Source organism: Schistocerca nitens, chromosome 8 (genome assembly GCF_023898315.1).
Source record: "Schistocerca nitens isolate TAMUIC-IGC-003100 chromosome 8, iqSchNite1.1, whole genome shotgun sequence".
Lineage (NCBI taxonomy): Eukaryota > Metazoa > Arthropoda > Insecta > Orthoptera > Acrididae > Schistocerca > Schistocerca nitens.
Window position 1 is genome coordinate 62,185,248 of NC_064621.1, and position 19,431 is coordinate 62,204,678.

Sequence of the window (19,431 nt, forward strand, 5' to 3'; positions counted from 1 at the left end):
AGCAATGCAGGCTGCTATTCTCCCATGGAGACGATCGTAGAGATGCTGGATGTAGTCCTGTGGAACGGCTTGCCATGCCATTTCCACCTGGCGCCTCAGTTGGACCAGCGTTCGTGCTGGACGTGCAGACCGCGTGAGACGACGCTTCATCCAGTCCCAAACATGCTCAATGGGGGACAGATCCGGAGATCTTGCTGGCCAGGGTAGTTGACTTACACCTTCTAGAGCACGTTGGGTGGCACGGGATACATGCGGACGTGCATTGTCCTGTTGGAACAGCAAGTTCCCTTGCCGGTCTAGGAATGGTAGAACGATGGGTTCGATGACGGTTTGGATGTACCGTGCACTATTCAGTGTCCCCTCGACGATCACCAGTGGTGTACGGCCAGTGTAGGAGATCGCTCCCCACACCATGATGCCGGGTGTTGGCCCTGTGTGCCTCGGTCGTATGCAGTCCTGATTGTGGCGCTCACCTGCACGGCGCCAAACACGCATATGACCATCATTGGCACCAAGGCAGAAGCGACTCTCATCGCTGAAGACGACACGTCTCCATTCGTCCCTCCATTCACGCCTGTCGCGACACCACTGGAGGCGGGCTGCACGATGTTGGGGCGTGAGCGGAAGACGGCCTAACGGTGTGCGGGACCGTAGCCCATCTTCATGGAGACGGTTGCGAATGGTCCTCGCTGATACCCCAGGAGCAACAGCGTCCCTAATTTGCTGGGAAGTGGCAGTGCGGTCCCCTATGGCACTGTGTAGGATCCTACGGTTTTGGCGTGCATCCGTGCGTCGCTGCGGTCCGGTCCCAGGTCGACGGGCACGTGCACCTTCCGCCGACCACTGGCGACAACATCGATGTACTGTGGAGACCTCACGCCCCACGTGTTGAGCAATTCGGCGGTACGTCCACCCGGCCTCCCGCATGCCCACTATACGCCCTCGCTCAAAGTCCGTCAACTGCACATACGGTTCACGTCCACGCTGTCGCGGCATGCTACCAGTGTTAAAGACTGCGATGGAGCTCCGTATGCCACGGCAAACTGGCTGACACTGACGGCGGCGGTGCACAAATGCTGCGCAGCTAGCGCCATTCGCCGGCCAACACCGCGGTTCCTGGTGTGTCCGCTGTGCCGTGCGTGTGATCATTGCTTGTACAGCCCTCTCGCAGTGTCCGGAGCAAGTATGGTGGGTCTGACACGCCGGTGTCAATGTGTTCTTTTTTTCCATTTCCAGGAGTGTATATTAGGAAGTCATAAGCAACACCAGATCTTCCAGCCAAAACAAATATTTTAATTCCCCAAGGAACGACTTGCCTTTCACATACTGCTTGATTAAAAGCTGACCTTTGAATGGAACCATCTGTTCATCAATACATAAAGATTTTTCAAGGGCGAGTTCTAAACATCTTCTTCTGATGGCATTGTACAAAGATCGAACTTTATACAATTTGTCACTTGAGTTTGCAGGGCGCTCCAAATTGTTGACAATATTCAGAGCATTTCACAACTGGGAAAACCTACCTCTAGTCATAGAATCTAAGAGTAAACCTATTCCAACAAACTTGTCCCAGTGAAGTCTCACTCGAGGAAATTTCAAGTTTCCTATCACTATATGCAGGCCAATGAGTGATTTTATTTCATCTAGGTTAGTTGGTTTGAAATTTGTATAGCAAGACTGTAATGCATATATATTTGTGTTTCTCGAAAACATTTCCCATTCTTGTTCAGTTACATATTTCATACAGTAACAGACAGGTTCTTCTTCAATTTCTTGATCAATATGGCACTGATTCTCAAAATGAATAGGAGGAGGTGGCCAAGGGTGACGTCTATACTTTATTTGTTCTTTCCTAATGAGATAATTTTCTCTGCCTCGTGATGACTGGGTGTTGTGTGTTGTCCTTAGGTTAGTTAGGATAAGTAGTTCTAAGTTCTAGGGGACTGATGACCATAGCTGTTAAGTCCCATAGTGCTCAGAGCCATTTGAACCATTTGAACCTAATGAGATAGTCATATTCTGGTTCACTATTACATACAGTCGCTGCAGGTACAGATAGCTCACGTGGCTCTACGTCACCTTCTAGATCATTATGAAACGACGCTACCTCCACTGCATCTTCTGTGAATTCAAATTGTGTCACCAACAAATCATCTTTCGCTGTTATTTTCTCACTTCCTACCCTTGGAGTTCTGGAAACAGCGCCTGGAATATTTTCAAGATGACCTTCACCATCTGAAATATCGATATCGATACAAGAAACATCTGCTGCTGCTAAGAGGTCCAGGATCTCCTTGATGTGATCTCGATTTGTTGTCTCATATACCTTCCTGTGGCGCCTGGAATATTTTAAAGATGATCTTCATCATCTGAAATATCGATATCGATATCAGAAACATCTGCTGCTGCTAAGAGGTCCAGGATCTCCTTGATGTGATCTCGATTTGTTGTGTAATATACCTTCCTGTGGCGCCTGGAATATTTTAAAGATGATCTTCATCATCTGAAATATCGATATCGATATCAGAAACATCTGCTGCTGCTAAGAGGTCCAGGATCTCCTTGATGTGATCTCGATTTGTTGTGTCATATACCTTCCTGTGGCGCCTGGAATATTTTAAAGATGATCTTCATCATCTGAAATATCGATATTAGAAACATCTGCTGCTGCTAAGAGGTCCAGGATCTCCTTGATGTGATCTCGATTTGTTGTGTCATATACCTTCCTGTGGCGCCTGGAATATTTTAAAGATGATCTTCATCATCTGAAATATCGATATCGATATCAGAAACATCTGCTGCTGCTAAGAGGTCCAGGATCTCCTTGATGTGATCTCGATTTGTTGTGTCATATACCTTCCTGTGGCGCCTGGAATATTTTAAAGATGACCTTCACCATCTGAAATATCGATATCGATACAAGAAACATCTGCTGCTGCTAAGAGGTCCAGGATCTCCTTGATGTGATCTCGATTTGTTGTGTCATATACCTTCCTGTGGCGCCTGGAATATTTTAAAGATGATCTTCATCATCTGAAATATCGATATCGAAATCAGAAACATCTGCTGCTGCTAAGAGGTCCAGGATCTCCTTGATGTGATCTCGATTTGTTGTGTCATATACCTTCCTGTGGCGCCTGGAATATTTTAAAGATGATCTTCATCATCTGAAATATCGATATCGATATCAGAAACATCTGCTGCTGCTAAGAGGTCCAGGATCTCCTTGATGTGATCTCGATTTGTTGTGTCATATACCTTCCTGTGGCGCCTGGAATATTTTAAAGATGATCTTCATCATCTGAAATATCGATATCGATATCAGAAACATCTGCTGCTGCTAAGAGGTCCAGGATCTCCTTGATGTGATCTCGATTTGTTGTGTCATATACCTTCCTGTGGCGCCTGGAATATTTTAAAGATGATCTTCATCATCTGAAATATCGATATTAGAAACATCTGCTGCTGCTAAGAGGTCCAGGATCTCCTTGATGTGATCTCGATTTGTTGTGTCATATACCTTCCTGTGGCGCCTGGAATATTTTAAAGATGATCTTCATCATCTGAAATATCGATATCGATATCAGAAACATCTGCTGCTGCTAAGAGGTCCAGGATCTCCTTGATGTGATCTCGATTTGTTGTGTCATATACCTTCCTGTGGCGCCTGGAATATTTTAAAGATGATCTTCATCATCTGAAATATCGATATCGATATCAGAAACATCTGCTGCTGCTAAGAGGTCCAGGATCTCCTTGATGTGATCTCGATTTGTTGTGTCATATACCTTCCTGTGGCGCCTGGAATATTTTAAAGATGATCTTCATCATCTGAAATATCGATATCGATATCAGAAACATCTGCTGCTGCTAAGAGGTCCAGGATCTCCTTGATGTGATCTCGATTTGTTGTGTCATATACCTTCCTGTGGCGCCTGGAATATTTTAAAGATGACCTTCACCATCTGAAATATCGATATCGATACAAGAAACATCTGCTGCTGCTAAGAGGTCCAGGATCTCCTTGATGTGATCTCGATTTGTTGTGTCATATACCTTCCTGTGGCGCCTGGAATATTTTAAAGATGATCTTCATCATCTGAAATATCGATATCAGAAACATCTGCTGCTGCTAAGAGGTCCAGGATCTCCTTAATGTGATCTCGATTTGTTGTGTCATATACCTTCCTGTGGCGCCTGGAATATTTTAAAGATGATCTTCATCATCTGAAATATCGATATCGATATCAGAAACATCTGCTGCTGCTAAGAGGTCCAGGATCTCCTTGATGTGATCTCGATTTGTTGTGTCATATACCTTCCTGTGGCGCCTGGAATATTTTAAAGATGATCTTCATCATCTGAAATATCGATATCGATATCAGAAACATCTGCTGCTGCTAAGAGGTCCAGGATTTCCTTGATGTGATCTCGATTTGTTGTGTCATATACCTTCTTGTGGCGCCTGGAATATTTTAAAGATGATCTTCATCATCTGAAATATCGATATCGATATCAGAAACATCTGCTGCTGCTAATAGGTCCAGGATCTCCTTGATGTGATCTCGATTTGTTGTGTCATATACCTTCCTGTGGCGCCTGGAATATTTTAAAGATGATCTTCATCATCTGAAATATCGATATCGATACCAGAAACATCTGCTGCTGCTAAGAGGTCCAGGATCTCCTTGATGTGATCTCGATTTGTTGTGTCATATACCTTCCTGTGGCGCCTGGAATATTTTAAAGATGATCTTCATCATCTGAAATATCGATATCGATATCAGAAACATCTGCTGCTGCTAAGAGGTCCAGGATCTCCTTGATGTGATCTCGATTTGTTGTGTCATATACCTTCCTGTGGCGCCTGGAATATTTTAAAGATGATCTTCATCATCTGAAATATCGATATCGAAATCAGAAACATCTGCTGCTGCTAAGAGGTCCAGGATCTCCTTGATGTGATCTCGATTTGTTGTGTCATATACCTTCCTGTGGCGCCTGGAATATTTTAAAGATGATCTTCATCATCTGAAATATCGATATCGATATCAGAAACATCTGCTGCTGCTAAGAGGTCCAGGATCTCCTTGATGTGATCTCGATTTGTTGTGTCATATACCTTCTTGTGGCGCCTGGAATATTTTAAAGATGATCTTCATCATCTGAAATATCGATATCGATATCAGAAACATCTGCTGCTGCTAAGAGGTCCAGGATCTCCTTGATGTGGTCTGGATTTGTTGTGTCGTATGCCTTCCTGTGATCTACAAACAAAAACCGAGTTTTAGTAAACTACCATGTATGTTACAGATGAAAACGTCATAAAATACAAAGCTAATTACTGGATACCACAGATAAAATAATTTATTAGCTGATATATTATGCTATGAATCCAAAGAGAAACGCAACATTAATTTAAAGAATGTTGTAAGACAGTAGTAGGTTGAAAACAACCATTATATCAATGCCTTCACTGCAGCTTATTGTAAAAAAAAAAAAAAAAAAAAAAATACCGCCGAATCCTGATGTCCAGAATTTTGGACGACGTAATTTAGTGTCATAATAGCTCAATTATGTTCATAATCGCACATCTCTTACGTTAAACGCAATCTCTACAGATGGCTCTTACCTAATATATTTTTTTTGAGCGCCAGAAAATGTGTATATTGCAGTATTTAACACGTAAATATGACTTACCTGGAGCATTTCGCAACGGGTCCGCCGTCTTCATTGTTTTTCGATGTAGTACACAGTTCCAGCAACAGAGGGCACCAAGATGCATGGAACTTAACCCGAGAGATGTCCAGTAAACTGGCAACTGGGTTTCAATGGTGAATGAAATCGTTTACTGTTATAAAATGTGTATAAAAGTCAGTGTCCAATATATTGGACGTCAGGTCTTAAAGGGTTAAGGTTGTTTTGCCCTTAAGGCTGAATGGCGCATTTAGCCGGGAATTAAGTTCTAAAATTAATGTTTGGCTTGCTCTGTTTTCAGTGTTTTCTTCAGTCTTGTAATATTTGTCAAATGAATAAAGTAGTATGTTCAACTGACAGCCACTCATTTTGGCCCCTTTCCACAAATTGAACTATCTGTCCTGTCCTGTATGTTTAGCAGGGGGTCTCACAAGGCATCCCAGATATGCTCAATAATGTTCATGTCTGGGGAGTTTGGTGGCCAGTGCAAGTGCATAAAATCAGAAGTTCCTGGAGCCACTCTGTAGCAATTCTGGACGTGTAGGGTGTGACATTGTCCTGCTGGAATTGCCCAAGCCCGACGGAATGCACAATGGACATGACTGAATGCAGTTGATCTGATAGCATGTTTACGTACGCGTCGCCTGTCAAGGTCGTATCTAGACGTATCAGGAGTCCCATATTACTCCAAATGCACATGCGCCACATCATTACAGTGTCTCGACCCGCTTGAACAGTCCCCTGCTGACATACAGAGTCCATGGATTCATGGGATTGTCTCCAACCCATACACGTCCATCCGCTCGATATAATTTGAAACGAGACTCGTCCGACTAATCAACATGTTTCCAGTCATCAACAGCCCAATATCGGTGTTGACGGGCCCAGGCAAGGCGTAAAGCTCTGTGTTGTGCAGTCATCAAGGGTATACGGGTGGACCTTCGGCTCCGAAAGCCCATATGGATGATGTTTCGTTGAATGGTTGGCACGCTGCCACTTGCTGATGGCCCAGCATTGAAATCTGCAGCAATTTGCGGAAGAGTTGCCCTTCTGACACGTTGAACGATTCTCTTCAGTCGTCTTTGGTCCCGTTCTTGCAGGATCTTTCCCCGACCGCAGAGATGTCGGAGATTTGATGTTTTACCGGATTCCCGATATTCATGGTACATTCGTGAAATGCTCGTATGGAATAATCCCTACTTCATCGTTACCTAGGACATGCTGTGTCCCATCGCACTTGCGCCGTCTATAACACCGCGTTCAAACTCACTTAAGTCTTGATAACCTGCCATTGTAGCAGCGGTAACCGCTCTCACAACTGCGCCAGACACTTGTTGTCTTATACAGGCGTTGCCGACCGCAGTTCCGTATTCCGCTTCTTTACATATCTCTGTATTTGAATATACATGCCTGTACCAGTTTCTTTGCCGTTGCAGTTGTGAGCGCTTAGTGAGAGATTTCGCCTGATGTCTTGCAGCCAACATAACAAACTATCATGCGTTTCCTTCTTCATCACAAGTCTCGGGAGCACATAGCATGGGCGATGAAGTCGATCCAGCGCCATTTTCGATGGGAAATGTTTGATTATCCACCATATAGCCTGTACCTGGTTTCCTCTAATACCCATCCCTTTGCTCTCGTTAACCGCTGGCTATGAAGATATTTTGCTACAGAGAACGAGCTGCAGTCCAGCATAGAGAAATGATGAGGATAATGGTAAACTGGTTCTACGTTAGGATAAATGTCTAGGTCGGAGCGGCAACTATGCAGAGAGTAGCTGGAAGGTGTAAGTAACTGTTGCAAATAAAACATTTACGGTTTTCAGAGTGGTTTCAATTTCTCGACCGATCTGACGTTACTTTACGAATAGCCCTCGTAGTTAGCAAGTAATTATTTTCTGAAATGATAGCGAGACTTTCACGGACACCCTACAGAGCGAGGAATTGTGCCAGTCAGGAAAAGGAGGGACTGGCGTTTGTGCGATTGCCCAGCCGCGCCGTAGGAAGCTTATAATGAGCTAGCGTCAGCTCGGTGGGCGCGGAGCGGCGTTTAAATTGGAGTGTCTGACGGCCTTTGGCTGCGGCGCTGGCTCGCCCTCGCCCACACAAAGCGACGCGCCGCTGCGCCGCTGTTATCGGCTCGCCGGCTGGATCGCCGGCGGCTTTGTGTGCGCTGGAGCGCCGTCTGTCGCAGCGGCGCGAGTCTCTCGCGGGACTGCAGCCTTCGTTAGGCACGGCTTGCCCCCCGCGGACTTGGTCCCTTCTAGGAACCCCCCAGGCGCCGCCTGTCCGCAATTCGGACGATACTCTGCGCGTCCCATTGTCGGCATAGTGCTTGTTTGCGGAGACTGCTGTTTCTGCGAGCGTCAAAGGGGACGTGCAGGGTAGTCGAAGTACTGATTTCCTGTGCAGGTGGGACCGAGAGAGCTGATGCCAAAGAGACAGAATACCTGAGTGAGGCAACAGCGCCACGACAGTGAAGCAGACTGGAGAACCCTCCGCCATGATTTATGTCGTAAGTGGCTGTGTGTATGTGTGTGTGTGTGTGTGTGTGTGTGTGTGCTCAACGGCGGGATATCAACACCCAGATTTATGTCATCAAAACAAATGGGCATCGTGTAGGGCAGTGACACGTAATGTGTCAAGTAACTACTTTGAGAGAGGAACAGATCTGTTTAAAACGGACGATCACTTGATATCATCATCTCTCAGAGTTGAGATATATCACTGGGGGATCATTTATAACACCATCAAGTTTCACGATAACTTCTCTAGATAACAGAAATTTGCTATTTCAGTTTATTTTCAGTAATGTTTTTGTCAATTTTCGTATAAAAAGTATAAGATTCGTGTTTTTCCATGGTCAGTTCTGCATCATTCGACGTCCATCCATTACGTAATAATACTTTTACAAGTTTTTGTGTTATAATGTTGTGCTACGATAATGAGTGATCCTATAAATTTCACAAAAAAGTACGAAACGCGATCTTATTTTAATATTTTCTTCTTGAGGTTGGTGTATTGCCGTTCATAAAAAATGCCACCTATACAGGGTGTTCCAGAATTTCTGTTACGCGCTTCTAGATGTTGTAGAAGGTGGGCAGATGAAGTTTTGCATAGGAACCCATGTCCGGAAATGTAATACAACGACGCTACGGACCGTCAAAGTTATATGCGCCGACGCCTGTAAATGTATGTACGAGTATGTACAGGGTGATTCTGTGATAATGTTACAGACTTTCTAGGATGATGGAGAAGGATAAATGTATCAATTTGAGGTAAGGGTTCCTGTATAGGAAACGAACAAGTCGGAAGTTATAAGCGAAAACTGCTCTGACACCTCTGACAGTGGAATATATGTACTGGTACTTTTGTTGCTGGTCCGAGCCCGGTAGCTACGTGGTCAGCACGACAGAATGTCATTCCTGAGATTCGATTCCCGGCTGGGTCGGAGATTTTCTCCGCTCAGGGACTGGGTGTTGTGTTTTCCTAATCATCATCATTTCATCCCCATCGACGCGCAAGTCGCCGAAGTGGCGTCAAATCGAAAGACGTGCACCCTGCCGGCCGGTGTGACCGAGCGGTTCTAGGCGCTTCAGTCTGGAACCGCGCGACCGCTAAGGTCGCACGTTCGAATCCTGCCTCGGGCTTGGATGTGTGTGATGTCCTTAGGTTGGTTACATTTAAGTAGTTCTAAGTTAGAGGGGATTGATGACCTCTGATGTTAAGTCCCCTGGTGCTCAGAGCCATTTGAACCATTTGAACTTGCACCCGGCGAACGGTCAACCCGACGGGAGGCCCTAGTCACACGACATTTTTACTGTTGTTGCTAAGATTCTAGGACAGGCAACTTTCAGAGGTGGTAGTATGGACCAAAACAACGAAAAAATGTCCTGCAGACTTGGGCTCTAAAATTCCTACCTTGTAACGTTCTTTAAACAATAATTATCTTTTAGATACTTAAGGGGTATCATGGAGAGTTTCATCAAACCAGTGTCTGGACTGAAGACCACAACAACAACAACAACTTAAGGGAGTGCCTATGCACATAACAAATAAACGAAATTCTCCTACTTGATCTGCTTTGTGCTACATTGAATGAAAGCCTGACTGAGCATGCAAAACTGAAGTTATCGTTTAGTGTGTCGTTACTGCAAGTGGTGTACTTACGCTGTGTTATTGTTGGCAAAAACTTTATACGAATTGATGGGGGGATGCAACTTTGAATACCAATAAATAAATACGGTCACTGCAAAAAACATTCAGCCCCTTAGGCACTGAATCCTCTGGACCTGTTCAAAACTGATAACTTTGGTCCCTGTGCACATTACAAATAAATTAAATTGTTTTACCTCTAAAGCAGAAAATAGAAGTATGCTAGCTACAGGCTCAGGGGTGTGCAATGATGGCTATAATACTTTGAAAACATTTAAGAAAAATCCAACGTCTTTGAAAAACCTATGACCTGAACAGGGAAGCAGTACTGGTTGTGGTGAATTATTAACACTGAGTTTTTAGTAAAATTATATTTCGAGTTAAGTTTGGCTTTTCAAAACATGTGACAATTGAAATTACATTACTCAGAAAAATTACATCCTTTTTGCTAATTGATTCACGAACAATGAGATTTATACACCAAGCATTATCTAACCTCACTAAAAAAGCATAAATACCATTCATCAAATTACATATACCTGTGTTAACAAATCTTAGGCTCATTACAAAATGGAAATATCTAACTATTCTTTTCATCAAACGAGTTTATGTACATTGTGGGGTTACTCAATAATTACAAACTATCAGCCAACTCATCTACACTAACAGTTTGAAAAAAAAAGGAGAGTCATAACATCTTTACCTGGCTTGCGAGAAGACTTTTCTTTACATGTCTTCGTCCTACATTAACCTAACGCTTGGTGGCTTCACAGAGCACACCACAAACTACCTACTCCATCCTCTTTCTCTCACAGACATCTATCCACAAATGTGCGCCAAGCGCTCTCTTAATCCAACTTTACAATCTCAGATCAGAAGCAGTATCTTTGGCTCCGCGATCGTGTACAGTCAGCGACCCGGTTTATAAAGCCTATCAGAGACATATGTCGTTTATTTTCATTTCAGTTTACATTAATACACTCCTGGAAATTGAAATAAGAACACCGTGAATTCATTGTCCCAGGAAGGGGAAACTTTATTGACACATTCCTGGGGTCAGATACATCACATGATCACACTGACAGAACCACAGGCACATAGACACAGGCAACAGAGCATGCACAATGTCGGCACTAGTACAGTGTATATCCACCTTTCGCAGCAATGCAGGCTGCTATTCTCCCATGGAGACGATCGTAGAGATGCTGGATGTAGTCCTGTGGAACGGCTTGCCATGCCATTTCCACCTGGCGCCTCAGTTGGACCAGCGTTCGTGCTGGACGTGCAGACCGCGTGAGACGACGCTTCATCCAGTCCCAAACATGCTCAATGGGGGACAGATCCGGAGATCTTGCTGGCCAGGGTAGTTGACTTACACCTTCTAGAGCACGTTGGGTGGCACGGGATACATGCGGACGTGCATTGTCCTGTTGGAACAGCAATTTCCCTTGCCGGTCTAGGAATGGTAGAACGATGGGTTCGATGACGGTTTGGATGTACCGTGCACTATTCAGTGTCCCCTCGACGATCACCAGTGGTGTACGGCCAGTGTAGGAGATCGCTCCCCACACCATGATGCCGGGTGTTGGCCCTGTGTGCCTCGGTCGTATGCAGTCCTGATTGTGGCGCTCACCTGCACGGCGCCAAACACGCATACGACCATCATTGGCACCAAGGCAGAAGCGACTCTCATCGCTGAAGACGACACGTCTCCATTCGTCCCTCCATTCACGCCTGTCGCGACACCACTGGAGGCGGGCTGCACGATGTTGGGGCGTGAGCGGAAGACGGCCTAACGGTGTGCGGGACCGTAGCCCAGCTTCATGGAGACGGTTGCGAATGGTCCTCGCCGATACCCCAGGAGCAACAGTGTCCCTAATTTGCTGGGAAGTGGCGGTGCGGTCCCCTACGGCACTGCGTAGGATCCTACGGTCTTGGCGTGCATCCGTGCGTCGCTGCGGTCCGGTCCCAGGTCGACGGGCACGTGCACCTTCCGCCGACCACTGGCGACAACATCGATGTACTGTGGAGACCTCACGCCCCACGTGTTGAGCAATTCGGCGGTACGTCCACCCGGCCTCCCGCATGCCCACTATACGCCCTCGCTCAAAGTCCGTCAACTGCACATACGGTTCACGTCCACGCTGTCGCGGCATGCTACCAGTGTTAAAGGCTGCGATGGAGCTCCGTATGCCACGGCAAACTGGCTGACACTGACGGCGGCGGTGCACAAATGCTGCGCAGCTAGCGCCATTCGCCGGCCAACACCGCGGTTCCTGGTGTGTCCGCTGTGCCGTGCGTGTGATCATTGCTTGTACAGCCCTCTCGCAGTGCCCGGAGCAAGTATGGTGGGTCTGACACACCGGTGTCAATGTGTTCTTTTTTCCTTTTCCAGGAGTGTATTATTATCATATTCGGGTACCACATACAAGTGTACCCCAGTAGACTTTAGTCAACCTTAAGACCTATGAGCACTTTTTGAATAGAGGAGACGTGTTTCACGGTAGCGAAGATGAACAAGTGCTCATAGCTCCTCGGAATGCATTTTAGAGCCCATATTTATTGGACTTTTTTTCCCTTGTTTTGGTCCATACTACCACCTCTGAAAGTTGCCTACCCTACAATCTTAGCAACAACAATACTAGTATATGTATTCCACTGTCAGAGATTTTTTTATAACTTTCGACTCGCTCGTGTCTGGTACAGGGACCTCAAATTTATACGTTTATCTTTCTCCACCATCCTAGAAAGTTTATAAAATCAGCACAGAATCACCCTGTATGTACATACATTTACAGGCGCCGGCGCCTGTAACTTTGACGCTTTTTAGCGTCGTTGGATGACTTTCCGTACATGGTTCCTATGTAAAACTTCATTTAGTAAGACCCCTCTACAACCTGTAGAAGTGTGCAACACGAATTAATGAAACACATAGTATATGGTTTGCTTACAAACTTACTTTACGTGAAGCTTATGATGGGGCATTTTTTGAAAATAATTCTCTTTATTTTGATAACTACTTAAACGTTTTATATTCTACTACATTTACAAGAATTTTCATTCATAAAAATATAGTTTCATTTATATTTGTGTCTATAATGAAAAGTGAGAAACGTTCTGTCAATTAATTTGACCAATAGAGCCTTCGGGATATTTCTAGAAGGAACTGTGTTTTATTTATACCACGAAAATCGCGCCAAAGTGGTGACTTCAGTTCGTCACTTCAGTGCAGTCACTGGCTGTAAGCTCCTGGACTGCTGCGATACTGCACATTTAGTCTTTAGTTGAACATCATGAGAACGTGCCTATGAAAATATTTCTGTGTTATGTTAAAATGTACATGAAGTGTTTGATGAATGTACCTAAAAATAAGGATCGTTAATACTAAAAATAGTGTATTAAACTTCGTTCTCATCAAATTACTCAGTGCAGTTACATTACGTTCGACGTCAGCATGTAATAACCACTCACAGGTGGCAGGTGGGATCACTAACCGTAGAGGGTATATAAAGCATGTCGTTGTCTCATTGCAGAAATGGATCGATTAATCTGACATACAAAAGGACATGATGCATCAAGCACATCAGTACGTAGCATCAACAGATTAGTGTTCATCACGAACGTGGTTTTGCAGTCAGTGCAATGTTTACAAATGCGGAGTTGACAGATGCCCATTTGATGTATGGATTTGCACGGGGCAATAGCCGTGGCGTGGTACGTTTGTATCGAGACACATTTCCAGAACGAAGGTGTCCCGACAGGAAGACGTTCGAAGCAATTGATCGGCGTGTTAGGGAGCACTGAACATTCCAGCCTATGACTCGCGATTGGGGAAGACATAGAATGACGAGGACACCTGCAATGGACAAGGCTATTCTTCGTGCAGTTGACGATAACCCTAATGTCAGCGTCAGAGAAGTTGCTGCTGTACAAGGTAACGTTGACCACGTCACTGTATGGAGAGTGCTACGGGAGAACCAGTTATTTCCGCACCATGTACAGCGTGTGCAGGCACTATCAGTAGCTGATTGGCCTCCACGGGTACACTTCTGCGAATGGTTCATCCAACAATGTGTCGATCCTCATTTCAGTGCAAATGTTCTCTTTACGGATGAGGTTTCATTCCAAAGTGATCAAATTGTAAATTTTCACAATCAACATGTGTGGGCTGACGAGAATCCGCACGCAATTGTACAATCACGTCATCAACACAGATTTTGTGTGAACGTTTGGGCAGGCATTGTTGGTGATGTCTTGATTGGGCCCCATGTTCTTCCGCCTACGCTCAATGGAGCACGTTATCATGATTTCATACGGGATTACCTGTGCTGCTAGAACATGTGCCTTTACAAGTACGACACAACATGTGGTTCATGCACGATGGAGCTCCTGCACATTTCAGTCGAAGTGTTCGTACGCTTCTCAACAACAGATTCGGTGACCGATGGATTGGTAGAGGCGGACCAATTCCATGGCCTCCACGCTCTCCTGACCTCAACCCTCTTGACTTTCATTTATGGGGGCATTTGAAAGCTCTTGTCTGCACAACCCCGGTACCAAATGTAGAGACTCTTCGTGCTCGTATTGTGGACGGCTGTGATACAATGCGCCATTCTCCAGGGCTGCATCAGCGCATCAGGGATTCCATGCGACGGAGGGTGGATCCACGTATCCTCGCTAACGGAGGACATTTTGAACATTTCCTGTAACAAAGTGTTTGAAGTCATGCTGGTACGTTCTGTTGCTGTGTGTTTCCATACCGTGATTAATGTGATTTGAATTAATAAAATGAGCTCTAACATGGAAAGTAAGCGTTTCCGGACACATGTCCACATAACATATTTTCTTTCTTTGTGTGCGAGGAATGTTTCCTGAAAGTTTGGCCGTACCTTTTTGTAACACCCTGTATACTCGTACCACGGGACGTAGATGAGAGGTGGCCGATGGTTGCAGAGACGTGTGCGAGTGTATAGACGGGCAACTATTGAGCGAGTGATGGCCCAGGTTTACCAAGCGGCTGTCAACAGTGTCTGCTCGACGACCGTTTGGTGAACGTGTATCTCTGAATTCAAGCTTCTGGTTCTTGCACCCATACTGACCTCTGTTCATTGGCAATGGAAGCTGGAACTGGCACGCCAGTACCGCCACTGAACACCCGCTGAATGACGATAGGTGGTCTTTTCAGATTGATCACGTTTTATGGTCAATGTGACAGATGGCCATTGCCGTGTACGGTTCTGGAAAAATCATCGGCAAGGTCCAGGCGGAGGATGGAGCGTTATGGTCTGGGAAATGTTTTCGTGGTATTCCCTGGGCGATACCGTCATTGTGGAAGGGGCAATGAATCCAAACAAGTATGCACCTATCCTTGAAGACCATGTCCATTCCTACATGCAGTTTCTTTCCCTTAGCATGATGACATCTGGCAGCAGGACAACGAATCGTGTCACATGGCTCACAGTTTACACGCGCGGTTCGAAAATCGCCAAGACTTTAGTAATAACATAATTTCCTTCATTATGTAATGGATCTGGGAGATGTGTTATTTTATACCGGATTTGTCGATACCAAATCTAATGAGGGAGGTTGTAAATGTTTTCTTATATTTTTGTCAGAATATTTTTGTGAATTGTAATTTGCCTTATTTTATGCTAATTTGCTTATATGTTCGAGAGTGACATCATATTGATTAATATTAGTAGATGTGACGAAGAATATCAAAGAAACTGCTTACAAGTGGAAGCTTGTGTGTTGTGTGAAATGTCTTTGACGCTGGAGTCGTCTTTAACCGTAGTCAGTCGGCAGTGAACACTCGGTGTGTGACGGTCGAACAATGTACAGGTCCCTGTTATAATAATTTGCAAGTGACCAGCAAAAATGAGTTATTATACTACCTTTTTATATAAACATCAAGAAGGAAGCACATTTGGAAAAATGGTATTTGAAGCACCAAAAATGAGGCAAACGCATTGAACCAGGACATTTCCGCAGCCAACAAAACAGCATTATGGAATCATACTTTCACTAGACGACTGAAACCAACACAAAAAAGTCAAATATAATCTTATAAACATCCACGGAAAAGTGAGTACTGTCACGAAATATGCTAAATTGAAGTATATAAAATAGTGAGCATATTTCAACTGGGGACTGTTGCCGGGATATTGTGTTCACGTGACCTTCAACAGTGCTACGAAGAAGAAAATTTTTGTGTATTAATACCAGTTTTTCAGAATGTGTGTTGCAGTATTTGTGTTCATCGGGAAGTAAAAGTTTTGGAGAAGAAATGTTTCGGCAAAAAATATAATTTTCGACAGAAGAAGGAATTTCAATAAGTTTGGTCAGCAATCACATGGATGGAAAACGTGGATTTGCAACAGTAGGAGACAGTTCCAGATAAGTCACGAAACCCTCGTATTTTGTTAAAACAATATTTTTATCTTGTTTTCTATTGCTGTGTTTTTAATTTTTTGTGTTCACAATGACTGACGAGATTTTCGAGAGTATTGTGCCTAAAGTAGAAAATAGTAATTTAATGGACTTTGAAAATCAGGACAGGTCAAATGAAACAGAAAGAACCGATCACTTTGATTTAAAAAGTTTTCTTGTAAATTTCACGAAAGAAATTAAACAATCAGTTGACGACAATAAGAGATACTGGGATGAAAAAATTGATAACATTTTGTTGCAAGTCAAAGCAGTCAGTACCCCAGTGGGTGATCTTTCGAACAGGGTTGGGGGTGTTGAGGAAAAAATTGAACCTGTGAAGCAAAAGTAAAAGAAATTGATGCTAAATTGAGCGATGAAATTAATACTGTAAAAAAATGAGTTACTGGCAGATAGGGAAAGAAATTTAATTGATTTTAAAAAAATGAGATAAAAGCGCAAATTAAAAATTTGGATGAGAACACAAAAGTTTTAGTAAAAAGTGTAGAAGAAAACACTGACACTCGTTTGGTTACTCTAGAAAAAAAAGTAGAATGCAATGATTTAGAAAACAAAAAATCTGTCAAAGAACTTATCGAAAAAATTGAAAGTTTTGACATTGAATTTCAAAGCAAAAATCACAATGTCAACACAGGCAATCTTGTATCTAATTTTCCAGTGAAGCACTTTTCGGTAGATGGACCCTTACATCCCATTGATTTTATACAGTATTGTAAGGATTATTTTTTACCTCACTCACCAGATGATATGAAAATTAAATTTGTGAAAAAACTCTTGGAAGGGAAAGCTTTGACTTCGGCAAAACAGAATGTAACTGTGGGGATGCCGTTTTCAGAATTTGAATCAAAATTTCTGGAAAATTTTTGGGGTAATCATAAACAAACTAGAATCAAAAGTGAATTTTTGAATGGGAGAAACTATAGAGAATCAGATGGGAGCATGAAACAATTTTGCAACAGTGAACTTCAAAAACTTATTCATTTAACAAAACCTTTGGATGACTTGATCAAAATTGATACCTTAAAGAGAAGATTGCCATCAGCAATGCAGTTGAGTTTAGTTCATTGTCCTGATAGTAATGTTGAGCAGTTTATTAATTATATTGAAAAGTTTCATAGCATTACAACAAGAACACACAGTGGGTTTACTCAGAAAGGTAGTGGTCAAAATTGGGGAATCGATAACTTTCAAAAAAGGGAACAAAACAATTATCCACGGAAAAGTGAGTACTGTCACGAAATATGCTAAATTCAAGTGTATAAAAATAGTGAGCATATTTCAATTAGAATAATACATCATATACTGCAAAAACAGTTTATATCTCTAAATGCATGAGAAATTAACGCAGTGTCTAATTGTGTCATTATATCTCTCATCATGCGTATTAAAATTCCACGACATTTATTTGACCTGCCAGTTAAACATTACAGTTATGCACTCTCGCCTGGAGCAGTTTCATCTGTGGTAAGTTGGAGCCAGCTATATAGTCAATTCTGTAGCTACCGCCTTCAGCGAGCTAGTCTTTCGGCTGAAATTTTCGTGGGTTTGCATTCACGGATGCATCATCATGGCCACTGTAGGGTCCCGTCAAGAAGAGAAGGGGCAAACTGTTAGTTTTGCTGACGGCAGCGTGTCTATAGGATCCCATGAGGAAGAGCGGAGGAAAGCGGTTCGGTTTTCGACCCGTAGCGCCTAACTCACTCTTTCCACCACCACCGAGATGACCAAACTTGATCGTCCGAATTAGAGATACTGTGTGTCCCATGGACAAAGAATGGGTATCGCTGCAGCATGGCGCAACATTGGGCAGAGTGGTACGTGGGCCGATACTGCAGTACTGGTTGTTCTTCGTGTTTTATTCTCCCAGTTTTTACAGATCGATAAAACGGATATCTCACTAGACCAATTCTGGACCATTCTATCGAATGGGCACGTAAAATTCAGCTTTAAAAATAATTTTGTTGGTAACAGGAAATGAACCGACACTTTCCACGCAGATATCTACCGAAGTACCAGACAAGAAGTACTTGGCGACTCTTAGCAGAGACATCCTTTATACAGTCAGACTGCGTGAGTAATTCAGTATAGGTGGAATATTTAGTGAGATTTGTGGTAATCAAATAGATTGCTTAGATGATTAATAGTCAGGTTGCCTCTGAGAACGTGGTTCACACAGTAGATTAAAACTGAAGAAACTGCAAAAAGGTGGGAATTTAAGGAGATGGGACTTGGATAAACTGAAAGAACCAGAGGTTGTACAGAGTTTCAGGGAGAGCATAAGGGAACAATTGACGGGAATGGGGGAAAGAAATACAGTAGAAGAAGAATGGGTAGCTTTGAGGGATGAAGTAGTGAAGGCAGCAGAGGATCAAGTAGGTAAAACGACGAGGGCTAGTAGAAATCCTTGGGTAACAGAAGAAATATTGAATTTAATTGATGAAAGGAGAAAATATAAAAATGCAGTAAATGAAGCAGGCAAAAAGGAATACAAACGTCTCAAAAATGAGATAGACAGGAAGTGCAAAATGGCTAAGCAGGGATGGCTAGAGGACAAATGTAAGGATGTAGAGGCTTATCTCACTAGGGGTAAGATAGATACTGCCTACAGGAAAATTAAAGAGACCTTTGGAGATAAGAGAACCACTTGTATGAACATCAAGAGCTCAGATGGCAACCCAGTTCTAAGCAAAGAAGGGAAAGCAGAAAGGTGGAAGGAGTATATAGAGGGTCTATACAAGGGCGATGTACTTGAGGACAATATTATGGAAATGGAAGAGGATGTAGATGAAGATGAAATGGGAGATACGATACTGCGTAAAGAATTTGACAGAGCACTGAAAGACCTGAGTCGAAACAAGGCCCCCGGAGTAGACAACATTCCATTGGAACTACTGACGGCTTTGGGAGAGCCAGCCCTGACGAAACTCTACCATCTGGTAAGCAAGATGTATGAAACAGGCGAAATACCCTCAGACTTCAAGAAGAATATAATAATTCCAATTCCAAAGAAAGCAGGTGTTGACAGATGTGAGAATTACCGGACAATCAGTTTAATAAGTCACAGCTGCAAAATACTAACACGAGTTCTTTACAGACGAATGGAAAAACTAGTAGAAGCCGACCTCGGGGAAGA